A 26,609-nucleotide genomic window follows, 5' to 3' on the forward strand; every position below is an offset into this window, starting at 1 on the left:
TATATATATATATATATATATATATATATATATATATATATATATATATATATATATATATATATATATATATATATATATATATATATATATATATATATATATATATATATATATATATATATATATATATATATATATATATATATATATATATATATATATATATATATATATATATATATATATATATATATATATATATATATATATATATATATATATATATATATATATATATATATATATATATATATATATATATATATATATATATATATATATATATATATATATATATATATATATATATATATATATATATATATATATATATATATATATATATATATATATATATATATATATATATATATATATATATATATATATATATATATATATATATATATATATATATATATATATATATATATATATATATATATATATATATATATATATATATATATATATATATATATATATATATATATATATAAATTTGTGTGTGTGTGTGTGTGTGTGTCTATATACATGATGATATATTCATTAGAATAGATATGAACACATGAGATATAAACAAACATTGCATTAATAGAATACTGGTATATTACATCAAAATATATATATCCCTTAAGATTTAAATAACACTAGGAATGCATTTCAGTTGTAGTATAGAGAGTCTATCTCTCATTTGCATTACGAAATCTGAGATAGGGAGTTGGTGGAGGGAAAGGCAAAATTATTTTGAGCACTTGTCAGAATGGCTTGGAGCTTGTTTCATGCACCCTCTGCACCATCATTCTACTATCTCAAGATGGTCATAGCCAGGATGAGAGAAGATGATCTAGCACTATGAGGAGAAATCTTCCAAACAAACCAATTAATAAATTAATTTTAAAAGCTCAACTTCTCAATATCTTAATAGCAATAAGGATCATAGGCTTGTTTAATTTGGATGATTTCCTAATTTATATCTAAATTTGAATATCAGGTTAAAGGATTAAAAAGGGGTCATCAAAATTTTTGTTGTTAATTTTTGAGTTAGGATTTAAGTTAATTTAGGATTCTTTCATTTTTAGTGGCTTGCTTTATCTAGAAAATTGTGTCTTATGTCATCAAAATATTTGCTTCCCTTGGAAAAATTTGGAGGGCCTTCTCCCTTTCCTTATTTGGTATTTCAATTAATTTTTGCCTCTTTGTACCACCTTGAGCCCAATATGAGCTTTCTTGGTTTTATTCCTCTTCATCAATCTCAATCACAATATCTTGTTGAGTAGGTTCAGGCTCTACTCTGTTTCTAATTTCTGGGGGCACTTGGGACATTATATCTTGAAATTTTTGGATACATTTATTGTATCTATCCAAATATCTTTCCTCATGATAGAAGCCTTTGATAAAAGGATCCATTCTCTTCATTTTTTCTTCATTGCTCATTATCTCCTTCCATTTCAAAGTTTTATCTTTGTATTCCTTAGTTTTCAAACAATTTGTAATCACATATTCTTCCCACAATGGTTTGGTATTTGGTAGGTTAAATTTTCTCATTTGCCTCACAACATGTTTGACAACATCGTTAGGATCATAGGTTCTGGTAGGAGCAGAAGGCAATAAAAATTCCCTCATAAATTCATCTAATTCCTCTATTGTATCTTTACCTATGTTGAAATCCCCCACCTTGATATTTCTACATACAAAAGATCTCCTTCTAATGGTTGGTCCCAAGTACTCTCGGTTCATCAAAATCTATTTGCAAAAGAATTCAATAATTCCCATTCTTTTTGGGGTGTGTTTGGGTAGAAGATGAGGTGACTGGGGAAACCCATACACCCTTAGTATGGAACAATTCTAAAGAAAAAAACACTCCCCCAATCATGTTCCAATTTTTGATTATCATCATAACACCTAGAGGGTCTAATATTTTTTCTAACAACCCTTGGGACTCTCTCAGTAATATTTCCTAACATGTTTGAAATCAAATATACAAAATCATTGTAAAAAGATAAAGAGTTAGCATAAGGGTAGAATCTTTTCCATACCCTAGTCCATCATTGCACTTGCAAGCTCTCTCCCATCTCCTTTGTTCCTTCAATGAGATCAAGGTTAATGTATCATATATTGTTATATAGGATTATGTACATTAATAATGAATAATGGTGGAACTTAAAATTCCCCATTTCCCCCCTTTGTGCAATTTTGATCTCATTTTGGATAACATTTATTATGTAGGTTACAGAATCATACCCTACATTGGTCTATAAATCATGTATATCCAAAGCCATGCTGTGTATAACTATGACCATTCATAGTTCCATCTAACCCTATCACCTTGTCCAATCCAAAGATAGTATTTTGAAAGTATATCCTAAAAAATTCCAAGGGCATGAGATCTCCTACCTTTTAGGGAATTTCACCCTTCTCCTTTTTGGACCTGGGAATGTGTCTCCTCATAACTTTTCTAGGAAAGAAACTGTTTTGACTCTTGAAAGTTTCATCAAGGTTGTCTTGTTCAATAATATTTTTCATAGGTCCTCCAAGGTCAAAGACCTCTATGAATTTTCCTTGTACAATGTACACAAGACACTTCTATCCTTTTTATGAAATCCATGAGTCACATGATTATATGCTTTAATCAAAGCTTTCACTAACTCTACATCTATGCTGACTTTTGGCACAATTAGTTTCAACAAATTTTTATCTCATGGATTAATGGGCAGCTCACACAATCTATTTTTATACAATAACTAGAATAGTTCATTTCCATTTTTTTCAGGCACTTTCGTATCCTTGTGGAAAGTATAAGGATCTCTCAAGATGTGAAAATTAGTAGATTGGGCATTTGATGACCCTAACAGGAAATAAACCCATTCATTAGCAAACATATTTGCTATCTTTGTTTTTTCCCTGTTCAACACTAGGAGGAGATTCCTCAATGTCCACTTGAGCAATTCACTTCCCTTCTTCTTATGCCATATTTCTTATTTCAAACACTCTTTTTCAAATCAATTCTTTGACCAATCCGTGCATAATCTTCTCCTTAGCAATAAACTTTGTGAATATTGGCATCGAGAATTCTATTACATCACAATTTTAATGCTACCTAAGCTAAGAATATCATTAATGGTGTTTAAGATAGACACATATAAAATCTTTCAAAATTCAAAAAATTATCCCATACATATTTTATGGCACCCGTATTGCTAGTCCAATATTTTAATTTTACCCTTTTTTCATACAATACTTTATGTCTCTAGGAAACTGTGAAATAATGGTAGCCCTTTTCTTCCTTTATCTCCAGTTCTCACTAGATATTTGTAGTTACTCATCTTAAGTCACAACCATGAAAAACCTTAGCAATCTAAGCTATTCATAGCTTCACAAGGTTTTCCCTCTAACGTCTTCACTAGCCCACAATGGTGTGGATCCCTTTGTCTCTAGTTTGTGGCCCTCTTTTACACTTAACTCTTTGGATGCACGAAGTGGAAAACATTTTTGATGTCACTTTATTACTGCTTCATAGCATTTTTCTTTCCCTGTATCCTTAACCATGAGATCAAATGAAAATAACAAATTTAATGTTATTTAACTGTGTCATTGATTCTTGATAGATTGTTTCGAATACTTTCTTAACAATACAATCCAGTGAACACCCTGAATCTCTTGTTCTAAACTCAATGGTAAAACTAACCTTTTCAACTTGCAAAGGGGCATTGTGGTTTAATGCCTGAGTGCTCGCTACTCAATGGTAAAACTAACCTTTTCAACTTGCAAAGGGGCATTGTGCTTTAATTCCTGAGTGCTCGCTACTTCATCACTTCACTTCATGCCTTCAAAATACCATGCAAAATAGAAAACAATGCTAGCTTGTACGTGATCTCTTGTTCATTATTGTTAATTCACTTAACATCTTTAACACCGCAAACCAACATCAACCAAGCCATTAATTTTTTTAAACTATTTTACTTGTTCACAACTATCCATTTAAATTGCAATCTTTAACTATGCAAACCCATGATTAAAGCTTATCTCCACATCTCTCTGCAATGTTAAGGCTTAGGGATTTGAGCCACAAAGTAGTGTGAAAGCTTTCTCTAGCATTGATCTTTTCTTCACCACTTAATCATTTCTACTACATCATAATGTATTTTGCCAAAATGCTCCATGTGGCATATTCATGAACTATTTTGATATTGAAGATTTAGTGTGAAATCCTTTCGCATCATCACTGGTCAAACCATACCATTATGCTTAACTGTGGAGACATCTCAAAAATTGTCTAGGTAACCATATTGTGCTTTCCATTCTTGAGCCAACTATTTACTATGAACCATAAAGAAGCCATGAATTCTTTGTATTAGACAACATTTCATGATTGCAACTTAAAAGGGACAAAGGCTTAATAAGCCAAAGATGCTTGGATGAAGCTGTAGTCATGACTTCACTACTTAATATTTCAATGCTTCTTTCAAAGCACAAAAGCCCTTAGCACATATTTTTAAAACAAAAGGGTTACGACATGAAACATATTTATATGGACATAAAATTAAGAATTTTCTAACAAGATCTATGCAACATGAACATGTAAACCCTAATTTAATTAATTTAACTTGAATTTTCATAATGGGTTCTTAGAATTTTAAAACTGTGAAAGTATAGGCCATTAGAGCATACTAAATTGAAACTGGTAGCTCAGTTCACAAAGAGAGCTCAATTAGAACTGTGAACTCAGTTAACATTGGGAACTTGGTTTCCACTGGTAACTTAGACAACTTAGTTTATTCTATGAGCTCAGTTAACACAATATATCCTTCATCTTCTCAGGCTATACTAAAATCTACTTACTGATGGAAAGCTCAATTGCAACATTAACTAACCTTCTTGGACAACTTAAATGGTTTGTCACTAATTGACAATATGTCTTTTCATAGGGTCAAATGTTGCTAGGTGAACATTGTTCTCCCTTCTTTCTCCTTGTCACTAGGTATAGCTTGCATAACTTATTACATTACAATATTGCATTATTGTATAACAATCAAATTAACATTACATTATCACTTTCCAACTCATTCATGTGTGCTTTGAATACCATACTTACCAACTCTTCCATTAGCATACTTTCTTGAAATCCTCTTCATCAATCAAATGATATATCACTCTATTGAGTTAGCATTATGTCTAGTGAACCAAGACTTAACATCAATGACAACATAATAACTAATATAATTCTTTACATACATTCATAGCATTCTCAATTTCATCATCAGTTGGGGCTAACAATCCCCTCCTTTAGCATTGATGGAAACACATAACATATAATTTTACACTACAAATCATTACATAAGATAATCAAATGTATGTATTGACAACAATACAACATTTTAGCTCTTTATCTTCATTATCAGGTTCTTTATATCAGATTCCTCAATAGGTGTTTGGTCTTTATCTTTAGCAATAACAATCTTCATCAACATTTCTCCCCTTAGGATATGATCTTCTTCTATTCAAAAAAACCATCATTCATTTTGACATCATCTACATCATTTTTACTTTTTCTTATATATTCTCTTCCTCTTAATCATTTACTCCCCCTTTAACTTATTCTTCTTGTTCTTCTTGATATTCTCCTTTAATGATTCTCCCCATATCCATTCTCTCCTCCTTTACTAATCCTCATCTCATTGGTATACTTCTTCCTTACATTTTCTCTCCCTTACTATACTATTGATATTCTCCCCCTCTAACAACAATGCCAAGGGTAACTATAAGTTCAAATGTGAAACTTTTGAAACCTTTTAGCTATCCTTGTACCTTGCATGTACTATTTGTATCCATTTCATCACAGTAATCTTCATAACTTTAGGAAACTTCTAAGAGTTAACTCTTGCATAAACTCCATAAACATATTTTTGATCATCCATAAATTGATGCAACATGCATCTTCACCTAGTGAATTTTGGATAGGGGTAGGATCCCTAGTATATCTCTTAGATACTTAAAAACATCCTTATGAAATGGCTTAGTAAATATTTCTACAATTTTCTCTTTAGACTTCTCATATTCAAGCCTTACTTTTTACTCTTGTACTTTCTCCCTCAAATAATGATAGTTGATTTATATATGCTTTGTTTTTACATGCATCACTAGTTTTTTGATAAATTTATTGAACTAGTGTTATCACAATAAATAGTAACAAGATAATCTATCACTTCTTTCATACCTTGTAACAATTTCTTAATCCATACAATATTTGAACAATTTATTGTAGAAACAACATACTCAACTTTATTAGTAGATTGTGAAATACAACTCTGTTTCTTTCTTATCCATGTAATCAATCTTTCTCTTAAAAAGAAAGATCCACCACTTGTACTCTTTTTGTCATCCACATTACTATCTGAATCAACACCTATGTAGACTTTAAGATTAAAGTCATCATATTTCTCATACCATAGGCCAAAATATTTAGTTCCTTTTAGATATATGAATATCCTCTTTACAATAGTCATCTATGTCTCTTTTCAATTAGATGTAAACCTTGAAACTATACTAACAACATATGCAATATCTAGTCTACTATGTACAACATATTATAGTTTACCAATCATTGATCTAAATTGTGTTTAATTTAATTCTACAAATGTATCTTCCTTTTCTAATTTCACTCCACTCATCATAGGTGTACCAACTAGCTTAGACTCATTGATTTGAAATGTCTTCAAGATTTCCTTTACACACTTAGATTGAGTCACATATACACCTTTCTTTGTTTAATGAACTTGTAATCCAATGAAAAATTTGATCTCACCAAACATAGAAATCTCCCTTTTTGTACTCATTTGATCAAAAAATGTCTTACATAACATGTCATTTCCTCTAAATATAATGTCATCCAAAAATATTTCAGCAATCAACACCATACTTTTAGATTCACATTTCAAATAAAAATTACTATTTTCACTTGTTTTAGAAAATCCAATCTTAACCAAATAATAATGTAACATTTCATACCATGCTCTTGGTGCTTGTTTCAGTCCATACAATGCCTTGTTCAATTTGCAAACCATGTTCCTCTAACTAAGTTCAATGAATCCTTTAGGTTGTTCTATGTAGACTTCTTCCTCAAGAATTCAGTTTAGAAATCTAGATTTGACATCCATTTTATAAACTTTGAACTTATTGTAGGTAAAATTGACCAACAATGTTCTTACTCTTGCCAATATTTCCAGAGGTGCCAAAGTCTCACCATAATATATTCCTTCTTCTTGAGCATAACCTTTGCAAACTAGTCTTTCCTTGTTTATTACTACATTTTCATTTAGTTTATTTGTGAAAATCCATTTTGTTCCTCTCACATTCTTGTCAGCACATCCCAATACTAATGCCCATGTATTGTTCTTCTCTATTTGATCAATCTCTTCATTCATATAATTTACCCAATTCTCATTCTCCAATATAATCTTATCTATTCTTGGTTCAAAATAAGCTATTAAACAAGTACTGTCTCTTAACTTGCTTCTTGTCTATACTCCAACACTTTTGTTTCCAATAGTTTGTTTAGAAGAATGATTATTTCTCACATATATTGTCAATACAGGTTAAGTTCTTTGATTTTAAGAATTTTCTCCACTTGGTAGGGATTCAACGTCTTTTTTAGGCTGTACTTTATGGTGCCTAGATAAAGTAGTCTATGAATTAGGTAATGCCATTTGTTGCTTGGTAGCTCTCTATTGTAACTCGAGTAGTGTGTCTGGTGCATCTTCATACACACACAAAATTATTGTAATCTTTAGGTGTCTTCTTTCTTTCCAGATCATTCTTATTTACAAACTCATAAATCCTTACTTTTGTACATTCAACAATTTTGTTAGTAGCTTTGTTTAAACATTTATAAGATTTTATTTTAGATGAATAGCCAAGGAATATACCTTCATCTCCTTGTAAATCAAATTTACCATTCCTTGCATCCTTGTGAATGTAACACCTACTTCCAAATATTTTGCAATATTTTACATTAGGTGTATGACCATACTAGAGTTCATAGGGTGTTTAGTTTGTTCCTTTGTTCAATTGAACTTAGTTGAGAGCATAAACAATAATACTAACTACTTCTCTCCAAAATATCTATTCAACGTCCTTTTCAATCATCAATGTCCTTTCAAAATCCATAATTGATCTATTTCATATCTCAGTAATACCATTTTTTTGTGGTGTCCTTGGTGAAAATAATTTTTTTAAAATACCATTCTTAGCACAAAAGTTAGTGAATTCAATAGACATAAACTCACCACCTCTATCAGATCTTAAACATTTAAGTGATATTCCAATTTCTTGCTCAACTCTAGCTTTATACCATTTTAACTTATCAAAAGCATGTTATTTCACCCTCATGAACATAATCGTCATCATCATAGAATAGTAATAAAAAAACAAGATGAAATATTTGTCACCATAATAATTTTCTATACCAATGGATCTACACAAGTCGATATGCACAAGCTCCAAAATATCATTAGAAGTGTGTGTCTTTCTTGAAAAACTTGATTTTTTCATCTTACCAAGATGAAATTCTTTACACATAGCATTCTCAGGTTGATCTAGGTGGGTCTACCACTAAAAATTAAAGTGTTCCAATATATCTTCAAAGTAGTGTTAGATTGAAGAACTTATCAAGATGGCCCCAAAAAAACTTGAATGGGCTCAAAAGGAGTTTGTTTTCTCAAGTTATGATTGGTCAAAACTTTGTCAAACTAGGTACAAGTGCCGTCAAAATGGTGAAAATTTGACCATCTCAAAAGTGGTCAACAATGGTTTTCAAATTAAAAAGCCCATTGAGAGATTTGCAATGGTGTTCATTTCATCAAAAACAAAGTCCATACAGTAAAAATGGTGATTCAAATGACATCAACATGACATCATGGCATCTTTAAAAAAATGGTTATTTGAATCGGCTTAACAAAATAATAGTTTGTGGGTTTCAAAGCCATGATCTCCACCTTATAAACCACCATCCTCTACCAATAGGTAAAACATTGAATAAGGTATGCATTGGGCACACAATATATTTAACTCTACAAAAGCACTAAAGACAGAAAGATGTGGGCAATAGGAGTTGAACCTTTGACCACCAACCTGTAAGAAAGTCTCGTAGCTGGGTATGTGTAGGATCATGGTGTGCCAAAAAGTGGCGATGTGAAAAAAATGTAGTTTTGAAACACCTAAAAGCATTTCAAAATGTGCTTTGACTTTTTTCCCACCCATCCTAGTACCAAACCAAAAATGTAATACCTTGCCTGATCTGGTATCCGATTTGAGAATGAGTATCTGATTTGAGAACGAGTATTTGATTTGAGAATGGATATCTGATTTGAGAATGCGTATCTGATTTGGGAATGGGTATCCGATCTATGTTCCCAAATTATGGCACCAAATTCAAATGTAAAGGGAGTGGGGACCAATTTTTAAGATAAATATTAATTTTTATTTACCAAACTCAAAGGGGGGACCAATTTTTAAGTTGTATCAAGTCCTAGTATAATATAGCTATAGCATAATTGGGGGGCCAATTATTATATATATTTACTAAAATTAATTATATAGTATTAAATAATAATAATTTATATATAGTTATTACTTATTATATATAAAAATATTATTTATTATATAATTATTCTATATATAGTTATTAATTATTATATATAATTATATAATTATATATCATATATATTATTATTATTATATATTATATATATTACTAACCTAAGTTAATAAACTATATGATGATGTATGTTCTTAGACTCCCCCCCCCCAAGGACATACATGTCTTCCAATGAGTCCAAATGGGTCATGGGATACCCTATGACCCATTTTGACCCATTAAATGATAACATATCTTCCTAAGGGTCAAAGGATGCCTAGGGACACATATCTAGTGTTTTAATGGGTAGAAAGGGGTTATGGAGTATCTATGACCCCTTTCAACTTGATACATGATAACATATGTTCCTAGGGGTCCTAGGACCTTTATATACATATATGTTGTGTTCCAATGGGTCAAAAGGATTCATAGAGTATCCTATGACCCTTTTAAGCCATTACATGACAACATACATTCCTTGGGGTCATAGAACCCCAAGGAACATATGTTGTCATGTAATGGGATGAAAGGGGTCATAGGGTATCTGATGACCCCTTTTGACCCATTGGAACACAACATGTATGGCCCTAGGGTATTAAGACCCATAAGGATATATGTTATCATGTAATGGGTAAACATTTGACCCATTGGAGAATAACACACATGATGATAAGGGTCCTAGGACCCCTAGCAAGATATGTTGTCATTTAATGTGTCAAAAGGGGTCATAGAATACCATATGACCCCTTTCTACCCATTGGAATATAAGAGGTATGTCCCTTGGGGTCATAGGATAACCTATTACCCCTTTCTATCCATTGGAACACAACATATATGTCCCTAGGGCCCCCAAGATCCTTAGAGAAATAAGTTGTCATGTATTTGATTGAAACAGCTCATAGGTAATCCTATGATCCCATTCAACCCATTTCAACACAACATCTTGTCCCTAGAGATCTCAAGACACACAAGAACATATTTTGTCATGCAAAGTGTTGAAATGGGTCATAGGATATCACTTAACCCAATTCAACCCATTTGAACACAACATGTATGTCCCTAGGGGTTGTACAAACCCTATGAATGTATTTTGTCATGTAATAGGTCGAAATGTGTCATTGCATGCCCTATGACCCTTTTTACCCATTATAACATATCATGCATGTTCCTAGGGGTGCTAGGTCCCCTAGGAACATACATCATGTGTTTGAATAGGCCAAAAGGGGTCATAGTGTTCCCTATGACCCCTTTTGACCCATTAAATGATAACATATGTTGATAGGGGTCCTATAATACCTAGAAAAATATATTATGTGTTCAAATGAGTCAAAAGGGGTCATAGAGCACCCCATGACCCCTTTCAATACATTATATGACAATATATGTTCTTAGGGGTCCTAGAAACCCTAGGGACATAAATCATGTGTTTAAATGGGTTGAAAGAGGTCATAGGGTAACTTATGACCTATTTTGATCCATTAAATGACAACATATGTCTCTGGGGGTCCTAGGATCCCTAGGGACATATTATAATCATTTATATGGGTCGAAAGGAGTCATAGGATAACCTCTAACCCCTTTCGACATATTTCATTACAACATATGTCGCTAGGGGTCCTAGGACCCCTAGGGACATATTGTTATCATTTATATGGGTTGAAAGGGGATATAGGATAACCTTTGACCCCTTTCAACATATTTCATTACAAAATATCTCTCTAGGGGTCATAGAACCCCTAGGGACATATTACAATCATTTCTATCATTTGAAGGGGGTCATTGTATAACCTATGACCCCTTTCAACACATTTCTTTATGAAATGTGTCTTTGGGGGTCCTAGGACCCCTAGGGACATATTATAATCATTTATAAGTGTCAAAAGAGGTCATAGGATAACCTGTGACCCCTCTTAACATGTTTCATTACAACATATGTCTCTAGGGCTCCCAAGGCCCCTAGGGACATATTATAATCATTTATATGGGTCAAAAGGGGTCATAGGATAACCTTTGACCTCTTTTGACACAATTCATGACAAAATATGTCTCTAGGGGTCCCAAGAACCTAAGAACATATTACAACCATTTATATGGGTCGCAAGGGGTCATAGGATAAACTATGAAACCTTTCGACACATCTCATGACAACACATGTCGCTAGGGGTCCAAGGACCCCTAGGGACATATTATAATCATTTACATAGGTCGAAAGGGATTATAGGATAGAGGGTTTGTAGGGGTCTTTGGACCACTAGAGATATATGTTGTAATGAAATATGTCTCTAGTGGTCCAAAGACGTCTACGAACCCTCTAGGAAAATATTATAATCATTTATATGGGTTAAAAAGGGTCATAGGATATCCTATGACTCCTTTCGACACATTTCATGATAACATATGTCACTAGGGGTCCCATAACCCCTAGGGACATATTATAATTATTTATATGGGTCAGAAGGGGTCATAGGTCCCTTTGACAAATTTCATCATAACATATGTCTCTAGGGGTCCTAAGACCCCTAGGGACATAGAAGAATAATTTATATGGGTAGAAAGGGGTCATATGATAACCTATGACCCCTTTTGACATATTTCATTACAACATATGTCTCTAGGGGTCGTAGGACCCCTAGGGACATATTATAATAATTTATATGGGTCAAAATGGGCCTAGGATGTCCTATGACCCCTTTTGACACATTTCATTACAACATGTGCCACTAGGGATCCTAGCACCCCTAGGGATATATTACAATTGTTTATATGGGTTGAAAGGGTTAATTGGATAACTTATGATCCGTTTTGACATATTTCATTACAACATATGTCTCTAGGGGTCCTAGGACCCCTAGGGACATATTATAATCATTTATATGAGTCAAAAAGATTCATAGGATAACCTTATGACCCCTTTCAACATGTATTATAACCATTTATATGGGTCAAAATGGGTCATAGGTTATTGTAACACATTTTATGACAACATATGTCTCTAGGGGTCCCAGTACCACTCGGGACATACTAGAATCATTTACATGGGTTGAAAGGGATCATAGGATAACCTGTGACCATATTTGACATATTTCATTAAAACATATGTCTCTAGGGGTCATAGGACCCCTAGGGACATATTATAATCATTTTTATGGTTTGAAAGGGGTCATAGCATAACCTATGACCCCTTTCGACACATTTCATTACAACATATGTCTCTAGAGATCCTCGGACCCCTAGGGACATATTATAATTGTTTATATGGGTCGAAAGGAGTCATATGATAACCTTATGACCCCTTTCAAAATTTTCCATTACAACATATGTCCCTATGTGTCCTAGGACTCCTAAGAACATATTATAATCATTTATATGGGTCAAAAAGGGTCATGGGATAACCTATGACCCCTTTCGACACATTTCATTATAACATATGTTTTTAGCGGAACAGGACCTCTAGTGACATATTATAAACATTTATATGGGTCGAAAAGGTCGACACATTTCATTATAACATATGTCTCTAAGGGTCTTAGGACCCCTACAAACATATTATAATCGTTTATATGGGTCAAAATGCATTATAAGATAACCTATGATTCTTTTCAACTCATTTCATGAAAACATATGTCTCTAGGGGTCCTAGGATCCTAGGAACATATTATAATCATTATATAGGTTGAAAGGAATCATAGGATAATCTATGACCCCTTTTGATACATCTCATTACAACATATGTCTCTGGGGGTCCTAAGATTCCTAGGGACATATGACAATCATTTATATGGGTTGAAAGGGTTCATAGGATAACCTATGACCCCTTTTGACACATTTCATTAAAATATATGTCTCTAGGAGTCCCAAAACCTCTAGGGACATATTATAATGATATATATGGGTTGAATGGTGTCATATGATAATCTATGACCCCTTTTGAGACATTTCATTACAACATATATCTCTAGGGGTCGTAGACCCCTAGAGACATATTGCAATCATTTATATGGGTAAAATGGGCCATATGATGTCCTATGACCTGTTTTGAGACATTTAATTACAACATATGTATATAGGCATTCTACAACCCCTAGGGACATATTATAATTGTTTATATGGGTCGAAAGGGGTCATTGGATAACTTATGATCTCTTTCGACACATTTGATTACAACACATGTCACTAGGTGTCCTAGGACCCCTAGAGACATATTATAATCATTTATATGGGTCAAAAGGGGTCATAGGATAACCTATGAACTTTTTTGACACATTTTATGACAACATATGCCTGTAGGGGTCCCATGAACCCTATGGATATATTAGAATCATTTATATGGATTAAAATGTGTCATAGGATAACATAAGACCCCTTTTGACATATTTCATTACAACATATGTCTCTAGGGGATAGAGAACCCCTAGGGACATTTTCTAATCATTTCTATGATTTGAAAAGGGTCATAGTATAACCAGACCCCTTTCAACACATTTCATTGCAACATATGTCTCTAGGGGTCCCAAGACACCCAAGGACATATTAGTATCATTTATATGAGTCAAAAGGGGTCATAAGATAACCTATGACCTCTTTTGACACATTTCATTACAATATGTCTCTAGGGGTCCCAAGACCCCTAGGGACATATTAGAATCATTTATATGGGTCAAAAGGGGTCATAGGATAGCCTATGACCCTTTTTGACACATTTCATTACAACATATGTCTCTAGGGTTCCCATGACCCACAGGGACATATTATAATCGTTTATATGGGTCAAAAGTTTTGACACATTCCCTGACAGCATATGTCCCTAGGGGTCCCAAGATTCGTAGGGACTTATTATAAGCATTTATATGGGTCAAAATGAGTCATATGATGACATATGACCCCTTTCGACACATTTCATGACAACATATGTCTCTAGGGGTCTTAGGACCCCTAGGGACATATTAGAATCATTTATATGGGTCAAAAGGGGTCATAGGATAACCTATGACCCCTTTCAACATATTTCATTACAACATATGTCTCTAGGGGTCCTAAGACCCTTAACGACATATTATAATCATTTATATGGGTTGAAAGGGGTCATGGAATAACCTATGACCCCTCTTGACACATTTCATTACAACATATGTCTCTAGGGGTTGTAGGACCCCTAGGGACATATTATAATCATTTATATTGGTTGAAATGGGTCATAGGATAACCTATGACCCCTTTCGACACATTTCATTACAACATGTCTCCAGGGGTCCCAGGACCCCTAGGGACATATTAGAATCGTTTATATAAGTTTAAAGGGGTCATAGGAAATCCTATGAACCCTTTCGACACATTTCATTACAACATATATCTCTAAGGGTCCCAAGACCCCTAGGGACATATTATAATCATTTATATGGATCAAACGGGGTCATAGGATAACCTATGACCCCTTTTGACACATTTCATGACAACATATGTCCCTAAGAGTCTTAGGACCCCTAGTGACTTATATAATCATTTATATGGGTCAAAATGGGTCATAAGATAATCTATGACCCCTTTTGACATAGTTCATGACAACATATGTCTCTAAGGGTCCCAGGACCCCTAGGGACATATTATAATCGTTTATATGGTTCGAAAGGGGTCATAAGATAACATATGACCCCTTTAAACATATTTCATTACAACATATGTCTCTAAGGTTCCCAAGACCCTTAGGGACATATTATAATCATTTATATGGGTTGAAAGGGGTCATAGGATATCCTATGACCCCTTTCAACACATTTCATTAGAACATATGTCTCTAGGGGTTGTAGGACCTCTAGGGGCATATTATAATCATTTATATGGTCAAAATGGGCCATAAGATGTCCTATGACCCATTTCGACACATTTCATAACAACATATGTCTCTAGGGTTTCTAGGACACTTAAGAAAATATTATAATTGTTTATATGGTTCAAAAGGGATCATAGGATAACTTATGACCCCTTTCAACACATTTTATTACAACATATTTCTCTAAGGGTCCTAGGACCCCTAAGAACATATTATAATCATTTATATGGGTTGAAAGGGGCATAGGATAACCTATGACCCCTTTTGAGACATTTCATGACAACATATGTCTCTAGGGGTCCTAGGACCCTTAGAGACATATTAGAATCATTCATATGGGTCGAAAGGGGTTTAGGATAACTTGTGACCCATTTTGACATATTTGATTACAACATATATCTCTAGGAGATATAGGACCCCTAGAGACATTATAATCATTTCTATGATTTAAAAGGGGTCATAGTATAACCTATGACCCCTTTTGACACTTTCATGACAATATATGTCTCTAGGGGTCCTAGGACCCCTAGAGACATATTAGAATCATTTATATGGGTTGAAAGGGGGCATATGATAACCTATGACCCCTTTTAACACATTTCATTACAACATATGTTTCTAGGGGTCTCAAGACCTCTAAGAATAGATTATAATCATTTATATGGGTTGAAAGGGGTCATAGGTTATTGACACATGTCATTACAACATATGTCTACAGGGGTCATAAGAAACCTAGGGACTTATTATAATCATTTATATGGGTCAAAATAGGCCGTATGATGTCCTATGACCCCTTTTAGCACATTTCATTACAAAATATGTCCCTAGGGGTCCTAGGACCCCTAGGGACATATTATAATTATTTATTTGGGTCAAAAGATGTCATAGTATAACTTATGACCCCTTTCAACACATTTCATTACAATATATGTCTATAAGTGTCCTAGGATCCTTAGGGACATATTATAATCATTTATATGGGTCGAAAGTGGTCATAGGATAACCTATGACTCCTTTTGACACATTTTGTGACAACATAAGTCCCTAGGGTTCTCTAGACCCCTAAGGACATATTAGAATCATTGATATGGGTCAGAAGGGGTAATAGGATAACCTATGATCCATTTTGACATATTTTATTGTAATATATGTCCATGGTCATAGGATGCCTAGAGACATATTCTAATCATTTCTATGGTTTGAAAGGGGTCATAGTATAACCTATGACCACTTTCAACACATTTTATTACAACATATTTCTCTAGGGGTCTTAGGACCCTTAGGGACATATTATAATCATTTATATGAGTCAAAAGGAGTCATATGATAACCTTATGACCCCTTTCAACATGTTTCATGAAAACATGTCCCTAGGGGTCCTAAGGCTCCTAGGAACATATTATAATGATTTATATGGATCAAAAGGGGTCATGGGATAATCTATGATCCCTTTCAAGACATTTCATTACAACATGTGTTTCTAGGGGTTCCAAGACCCCTAGGGACATATTATAATCATTTATATGGGTCGAAAGCGGTCATAGTAAAACCTATGACCCCTTTCGACACATTTCATTATAACATATGTCTCTAGGGGTCCTAGGACCCCTAGGGACATATTATAATCATTTATATGGTTCAAAAAGGGTCATAAGATAACCTATGACCCCTTTCGACACATTTCATGACAACATATGTCTCTAGGGTTCCTAGGACTCTAAGAACATATTATAATCATTTATATGGGTTGAAAGGAGTCATAGGATAACCTATAACCTATAACCCCTTTCGACACATCTCATGAGAATATATGTCTCTGGGGGTGCCAAGACCCTATGGACATATTAGAATCATTTATATGGGTCGGAAGGAGTCTATGATCCCTTTTGACACATTTGATTACAACATATGTCTCTAGGGGTCCCAAGACCTCTAGGGACATATTATAATTGTTTATAGGGGTTGAAAGGGGTCATAGGATAACCTATGACCCCTTTCAAGACATTTTATTATGTCACTTTGGGTTGTAGGACCCCTAGGGACATATTATAATCATTTATATGGGTTGAAATGGGCTATAGGATGTCCTATGACCTATTCCAACACATTTTATCATAACATATATCTCTAGTGGTCTTAGGACCCCTAGGGACATATTATATTTGTTCATATGGATTGAAAGGGGTCATAGGATAATTTATGACTCCTTTCAACACATTTCATTACAACATATGTCTCTAGGGGTCCTAGGACCCCTAAGGACATATTATAATCATTTATATGGGTCAAAAGGAGTTATAGGATAACCTTATGATCTGTTTCGACATGTTTCATTACAACATATGTCTTGAAGGGTCCTAGGTCTCTTAGTAACATATTATAATCATTTATATGGATTGAAAGGGGTCATGGGATAACCTATGACCCCTTTCAACACATTTCATTGCAATATATATTTCTAGGGGTCCTAGGACCCCTAGGGACATATTATAATTTTTTTAATGGGTCAAAAGGGGTCATAGGTTTTGACACATTTCATTACAAAATATGTCTCTAGATGTCCTAAGACTATAGGAACATATTATAATTATTTATATGGGTCAAAAGGGGTCATATTATGATGTATGACCCCCTTCGACATATCTCATGACAACATATGTCTCTAGGGATCCTAGGACCCCTAGGGACATATTATAATTATTTATATAGGTTGAAAGGGGTAATGGTATAACCTATCACCCCTTTCGACACATTTCATTATAACATATGTCTCTAGGGGTCCAAGGGCCCCTAGGGACATATTATAATCATTTATATAGATTGTGATGCAGGAGCATCCAGAGGTATAAGGGCAATCTTGTGTCACCCAAAAAAATGTACTTAGACTTAGTTTCTATTTTATGTCTTTACATTTTTGGATACCCATTTGGCTCAAATAAAGGTTCCAACTCTCATAGTTCAACTATTAGTGCGTTTGAAAATCTCAAAAAAATAGGAGCATGTATTTGGGCCATCATTTTGGTAAACTAGAAGGTGTGAATTGGCCAGATGAATGTAATCATGATTTAGAGCATTCCAGAAAAAGAATCAGGTCAATAGGCCCCACGGTTTGAAAGTTATTGCAGTTTTTCGAGTTTTGGAGACCTCCTAAGAATGCTTCAAAGTCAGGTTTGGGGCATTAAATGACCTCGAAAAGGGTCAAAAAATGGGGGACAAGTGAGGCTTGTCCATAGGGCTATAGAGCACTTCGAGAGCTTTTCAAAAATGTAAACGGTTCATCAATCAAAGCTACGGTTCAAAAGTTATGCCTCTCGGAAGTTCGGCTACCGTTTCTAGATTCTTCTAAATTTGCACTGACTTCTAACGTAGCTTTTGAAACCTTCCATTTTGTCGGTGGATGCCTAATAGAACTTTCTAGAATGTACTCCTAGTCCTTAACCCTTCGGGGTCTATTTAAGGAGATTTCTGGCATTGTAAAAGGCAGTTCGGATTAGAGCTTGAGAGGAGGTGCTAAAAGGAGAAATATTCTCCAGATTTATGCTATTGTAAGCCCGTAGGGCATGCTTTGAAGTTTATTTTCTTTGCACTGTTTGTACTAGCTTATTTTCTCAGTTAATATATTTCCCCTTTTCTATTGTGTCCATTCTGTTGTTGGGTTGTGTTCCCATCAAGTGGTATTAGAGCGGGTTTTTCTGAGTGTGTAGACAGAGCGCCGACTGTGAGGCAGTTTGCACCAGGACTGTGTGGTTGTGGGTTCGAGTTAGAAGATGCCTCCATGAAGAAAGCATGGTGGAAGGGCCAGAGCTATTGATCCTAAGGAGGTTAGAGCCCTCCAGAGACAGGTACAAGCATTGCAAGAGGAGCTTCGTAGAGGAGCAAATGTTGCCGCAGATGACAATAGTGAGGATGACAATGAAGAGGAAGTAATGGAAGTTGACGGGGAAGTTCTGAATCCTATAGAGGAAAGGCTTTTTAGGGCCATTACTAAGTTTGGGAAAAGACCTACAATTGAAGTGGGTATATTTTCAAAAAATTTGAAACCAGATGAGTTGATCGATTGGATCAATGAACTGGAAGAATACTTTGAGTATGAGGATATAAGGGACCCAGATAGGGTTAAGTTTGCAAAGGCCAAACTGAAAGGCCATGCCAAAATCTGGTGGCAAGAGATTCAACTGGAAAGACTTAGAAGAGGAAAGGAGAAGATCAGAAGATGGGATCGCATGGTGGACGAATTGAAGAAGCAGTTCATTCCTGTGGACTACGAGCTTGATCTGTTTAAGAAGATGCATGGGTTAAAGCAAGCAAGAAGATCAGTCCAAGAATATACAGAGGAGTTTTACCGACTCTTGATTAGAGCGGGGCATGCAGAAGCAAATAAGGAGAAGGTTGCTCGTTATATTAGTGGGTTGCGACCTAGCATCCAGGAGGAATTAAGTCTGGTAAGAATGACTAGCGTTCAAAAAGCATACCAGTTTGTCCTACGAGTTGAAGAGAAGCTGAGTAAAAGGTTTGAAGGAAGACAAAGAGGGCGTGTTCAAGAAGGAAGGGGAAGCGGTAGATCATCTGGAGGCCACAATGAAACTCAAAAGAAAAATGAAGATGAGGGTACTAGCAGGAACCAGAGGAATGAGGGTTTCAACCACTCCCGTGATCAAGACTTTGGAAATCAAAGAGGAAGAGGTAGAGGATGTGGACAAGGAAGAGGAGGCTTCCATGGTACCTATTTCCATTGCAATGAAGAAGGTCATCGTGCCTTTGAATGCCCTCAACGGCAAGGAAGGACAGATAGGAGAGCTGAGGGCCAAGCTAGGGTTGCTCATGTGGATGAAGATGCACAATCATCACATTCAGAGGATGCAAAGAGAGGAGAGACCTTGGTAAATGAAAGAGTCCTACTAAGTGGTGAGAATGAACTAGGACAACGAAGGAGTTTGTTTCGTACCAGATGCAAGTGTGAGGATAAATGTTGTGATGTGATCATTGATGGTGGTAGCACTGATAACCTGGTATTAGAAGAGATGGTCTCTAAGCTAAAGCTCAAGAGGGAGAAACATCCCCAGCCCTATCAGATTTCTTGGGTAAAAGATGATCATAAGGTCCTGGTAAGTGAACAATGTTTAGTAAAATTCAAAATTGGGAGTTACCATGATGAAGTTCTCTGTGATGTTATTTCGATGGATGTTTGCCATCTATTGTTGGGTAGACCATGGTAGTTTGATAGACATGCAATACATGATGGACATGCAAACACATACTCTCTGACAAAGGATGGAGTTCGCCACAAATTGAAGCCCATGAAAAAGGAAGGTGAAAAGGTATGTAGCAGTGCTAGGATTTGTCTTGTTGATGGAAGGAAGTTTTTATATGGCATGAAACATCAGCGTATGTGCTATGCTTTGATTCCTAGGAAAGATAAAGAAGGTAGTAGTGAAATACCATTTGAAGTTTCAGATTTACTAGGGGAATTTGGAGATATTATCTCTGATAATGTTCCAGATGGATTGCCACCAGTAAGGCAAATCAGTCATCAGATAGATCTGATTCTAGGAGCTAGTTTTCATAACAAGGATGCTCACAGGATGACTCCTACTGAAACAGAGGAGCTAAATAGACAAGTTTAGGAGCTGTTGAGGAAGGGCTTGATTTGAGAGAGCCTGAGTCCATGTGCAGTACCTGCAGTACTTGCACCAAAGAAGGATGGAGAGTGGAGGATGTGTACAGATTCTCAAGCTATAAATAGGATAACCATCAAGTACCGGTTTCCTTTACCAAGGATGGATGATCTTATGGACTGCTTGAGTGGAGCTCAATACTTCATAAAGATAGATCTGAAGAGTGGCTATCATCAGATACGGATTCGAGAAGGAGATGAGTGGAAAACAACCTTCAAGACCAAGGAGGGTCTTTATGAGTGGTTAGTCATGCCCTTTGGATTGACGAACGCCCCAAGCACCTTCATGCGGCTCATGAATGAGGTACTTAAGAAGTTCTTGGGAAAATTTGTTATTGTCTATTTGGATGATATTTTAATTTTCAGCAAGACTTTGGAAGAACATTTACTACATATTTGTACTGTCCTTGAAAGGCTAAGGGAAGAGAAACTGTTAATTAATCTAAAGAAGTGTGTCTTTGCAAAAAGGGAGTTAGTCTATTTGGGATTTGTTATATCACCTGAAGGTCTCAAAATGGATCCAGAGAAGGTAAAAGCCATCTTGGAATGGCCTACTCCAAGGTCTGCTACTGAGGTAAGATCATTTCATGGTCTGGTTAGTTTTTACAAGAAGTTTATTAAGAATTTCAGTGGCATATGTGCACCTCTAACTGATACAATAAGAGGGGATAGAAAAGAGTTCAAATGGACTGCAGCAGTTGCGAGAAGTTTTGAATTGCTGAAGAAGAAGGTGACTGAACAGCCTGTGTTGGCACTTCCAGATTTTAGAAAAGTATTCCAAGTGGATTGTGATGCTAGTGGTAGTGCTATTGGGGCTGTATTAAGCCAAGAAGGTAAGCCTATTGCATATTTTAGTGAAAAATTGAATGGTGCAAAGAAGAAGTATTCTGTTTATGATCAAGAGTTCTATGCAATAGTTCAGGCCTTAAAGAAATGGAGGCATTATTTATTGCCAAAGGAATTTGTTTTGTATACTGATCATCAGGCATTACAGTACCTAAATAGCCAAGGTAAATTGAATCAGAGGCATATGAAGTGGGTAGAATTCTTGCAGAGTTATACATTTGTGTTGAAGCATAGAAGTGGAAAATCTAACAGGGTTGCAGATGCATTAAGTAGGAGACAACTATTGCTTACAACAATGTAGGTTGAAGTAGTTGGGTTTGATGAACTCAAGAATTTGTACCCCGAGGATCCTGATTTTGCTGAAGCATGGAAAGCTTGTAAAGAACTTGTTACTGTAGATAGAACCAAGTGGTTAGACTATTTGATTCAGGATGGCATGTTGTTCAAAGGTAGTCAATTGTGCATTCCAAGGAGTTCCATGAGGAAAAATCTGATTAAGGAGAAACACAGTGGAGGGATGGCAGGACATTTTGGTCGGGATAAGACCATTGCCATTCTTAGAGAACATTATTTTTGGCCTCAAATTACACAGGATGTGAAGAAGTTTGTACAGAGTTGCCAGGTTTGCCAAGTTGCCAAGGGGTTTAGTCAAAATACTGGCCTATATCAGCCATTTCCTTTTCCATCAAGGCCATGGGAGGACATAAGTATGGATTTTGTTCTTGGATTGCCAAGGACACAAAGGGGTAATGACTCAGTATTCATGGTGGTTGATAGGTTCTCCAAAATGGCACATTTCATTCCATGCCACAAAACTCATGATGCTGTCCATATTGCAGACTTGTTTTTCAAAGAGGTGGTAAGACTACATGGTCTTCCAAGGAGTATAGTTTCTGACTGAGATACTAAATTTGTGGGGTATTTTTGGAGGACATTGTGGAAGAAGTTGAGAACAGACTTGAAATTCAGTTCCACGCATCACCCACAGACTGATGGCCAAACAGAAGTGGTAAATAGAAGTCTGGGAAATTTGCTGAGATGTTTAATTGGAGATAAGCCCAAGGGATGGGATTTGATTCTACCACAGGTAGAGTTTGCTTATAATAACTCTGTAAATAGGAGTACTAGAAAATCACCATTTCAAATTGTATATGGGAATAGCCCAAGGACTGCACCAGAATTGAGGAAGATAGAACAAGGGGAGAGGACAAGTGTTGAAGCTGAGGAATTTGCTGAACACATCAAGTGTCTACATGAGGAGGTTCAAGCACACATTATCAAGATGAATCAAGAGTATAAAGCTAGGGCTGATCAAAGGAGAAGACATAAGGAAATTCAAGTAGGGGATCTAGTCATGGTGCACTTACGAAAAGAAAGATTTCCAGTTGGTACTTACAACAAGCTGAAAATGAAGAAATTTGGCCCCTGCAAAGTTTTGAAGAAACATAACTCAGGAAATGCATATGAGGTGGAGCTGCGAGATGGTATTCACATTTCTCCCATTTTCAACATTGCAGATTTAATAGAGTATCATGATGATGGTGTAGATGAGGAGCTGGTTTTAGAGCCATGTCCAATTCCTTCTTCTAAGAAGGAGGAGATAGAAGACATTCTAGATCATTGTGTGGGTAGGAGTACCAGAAACAGGTAGTATGAAGAGTATTTGGTCAAATGGAAAGGACGACCGATCGAGGACTCAACTTGAATTTCAGCAGCTGAGGTTTCCCATTTGGGATTTCCTCTACCATCCATAAAGTGACAGGATCACTTTTCAATCTACCCTGGGTGTCTGATGTAGGAGCATCCAGAGGTATAAGGGCAATCCTGTGTCACCCAAAAAAATGTACTTAGACTTAGTTTCTATTTTATGTCTTTACATTTTTGGATACCCATTTGGCTCAAATAAAGGTTCCAACTCTCATAGTTCAACTATCAGTGCGTTTGAAAATCCTGAAAAAATAGGAGCATGTATTTGGGCCATCATTTTGGTAAACTAGAAGGTGTGAATTGGCCAGATGAATGTAATCATGATTTAGAGCATTCCAAAAAAAGAATCAGGTCAATAGGCCCCATGGTTTGAAAGTTATTGCAATTTTTCGGGTTTTGGAGACCTCCTAAGAATGCTTCAAAGTCAGGTTTGGGGCATTAAATGACCTCAAAAAGGGTCAAAAAATGGAGGACGAGAAAATCTTGTCCATAGGGCTATAGAGCGCTTTGAGAGCTTTCCAAAAATGTAAACGGTTCGTCAATCGGAGCTACGGTTCAAAAGTTATGCCTCCTGAAAGTTCGGCTACCGTTTCTAGATTCTTCTAAATTTGCACCGACTTCTAACGTAGCTTCTGGAACCTTTTATTTTGTCGGTGGATGCCTACTAGCACTTTCTAGAATGTACTCCTAGTCCTTAACCCTCCAGGGTCTATTTAAGGAGATTTCTGGCATTGTAAAAGGTAGTTCGGATTGGAGCTTGAGAGGAGGTGCTAAAAGGAGAAATATTCTCCAGATTTATGCTATTGTAAGCCCGTAGGGCATGTTTTGAAGTTTATTTTCTCTGCACTATTTGTACTAGCTTATTTTCTCAGTTAATATAATTCCCCTTTTCTATTGTGTCCATTCTATTGTTGGGTTGTGTTCCCATCAGATTGAAAGGGGCCATAGGAAAACCTATGACCCCTTTCGACACATTTCATTAGAACATATGTCTCTAGGGGTCCCAGGACCTTAGCAATATATTATAATCATTTGTATGGGTCAAAGGGGGTCATAGGATAATGTATGAACCCCTTCGACATATCTCATTACAACATATGTCTTTAGGGATCCTAGGACTCATAGGGACACATTATAATGATTTATATAGGTCAAAAGGGGTCATAGGATAACCTATCACCCTTTTCGACACATTTCATTACAACATATGTCTTTAGGGGTCCTAGGACCCCTAGGGACATATTCTAATCATTTATATTGGTCAAAAGGAGTCACAGGATAACCTATGATCTCTTTCAACATATTTCATTATAACATATGTCTCTAGGGGTCTTAGGACCCCTAAAGATATATTATAATAATTTATATGGGTGGAAAGGGTTCATAGGATAACCTATGACCCTTTTTGACACATTTCATGACAACATATGTCTCTAGGTGTCCTATGACTCCTAGGGACGTATTATAATAATTTATATAGGTCTAATTGGGTAGGACCACATATGTTTCTTGGGGTTCTAGGACCCCTAGGGATATACATTACGTGTTTGAATGGGTCAAATGGGATTATAAAGTTCCCTATGACCCCTTATAACTCATTACATAAGAAATACATTCCTAGGGGTCCTAGGAATATATATTATGTGTGTGAATGAGTCAAAAGGGGTAATAGATTATCTTATGACCCCTAAGCACCCTTAATGTCATCGAATGGGTCAAAAAGGGTCATAGGATATGCTAAGGTGATTTTGAGTCATTAGATCACATCATTTATGTGGTTAGGGGTCCTAGGAACCATAAGCACATATATTGTGATTGAATGGGTTAAATAGTGTCAAAAGGTACCTTGTGGTCACCCCTTTTGATCCTTTGGAACCATTAGATGCATGGTTAAGGGACCTAAAGCCTTTAAAAAACATATTAAGTATCCTAAATAGGGGTCATACTATTATAAAAGGATTTTTAAAAATTAAAATTAAAAAAAAAATGAAAAAATAGAAAAAATATTTTAAAAAAAAAAAGGGTATCCAACTTGAGAATGGGTATTCGATTTGGGAACAGATACCCGATTTAGGAACGGGTACCCAATTTGGCTTGGTTTCGCTTTGGATGCTAACCCTCCATGGTCAGTGCTAAAAACATCCCAAAAACATGTTTTTGGTGTGCTTTTGTGTATTTTTGACTTTGACGATGTAGCTGACGACTTTTTTTCATCCAAATTTGATGAAATGAAAAGGGTTTCTTAAGAATGTTCTCAGCTTTCCATCGATATAATGTCTATCAAATTATGAGTTAAGTAAGTAATTATTACTTATTTTCTAATGGAGTTAACTACAAAGTGCTTATTGACATACTGATTGAAAAATAGCTATAACTTTCAAACTACATAAGATTTGTGAAATCCAAAAGATGTGTCACATTCTATGCTTCGACTAGTATAAGAAAAAAATAATTTTGAAATTTTTTGAACTAGTTAAGGTGGTCAGACATGGGAGTTTTTTAATTCTGAAAATAATATAGTAGAAAATTCATAATTAATTATTTATTTGGAATAAAAATTCTTAAAAATATGCGTCACATTTGGGCATGAGTCTACTTTTTATATCTATAATTATATTTAAAAATATTATCAATTGATTTTGATTAAGGTGGTCAGACATACACCTACTTTTTATTTTTGCTTTGAATTTTTTATAGTACTGCATTAAAATCCAAACTTTTGACCAATCAAATTATTTTTTCTCTAGATAAGGTCTAGTAGTTTAGAAACTAGATTCAATTTCCTATAGATTATTTTCTTACAAATTTTTGATATAAAGTCCAGAACCACTTAAAATTATGTGTCAAGTTGACATAACGCTGGTTTGCTCATTTTTCACTGCCACTTAAGGCCATAGTTTGGTTGACCATGTTCTTGC

This window comes from Cupressus sempervirens, chromosome 9, assembly GCF_028749045.1.
Source record: "Cupressus sempervirens isolate cs-2001-9-10 chromosome 9, ASM2874904v1, whole genome shotgun sequence".
Classification (NCBI taxonomy): Eukaryota; Viridiplantae; Streptophyta; class Pinopsida; order Cupressales; family Cupressaceae; genus Cupressus; species Cupressus sempervirens.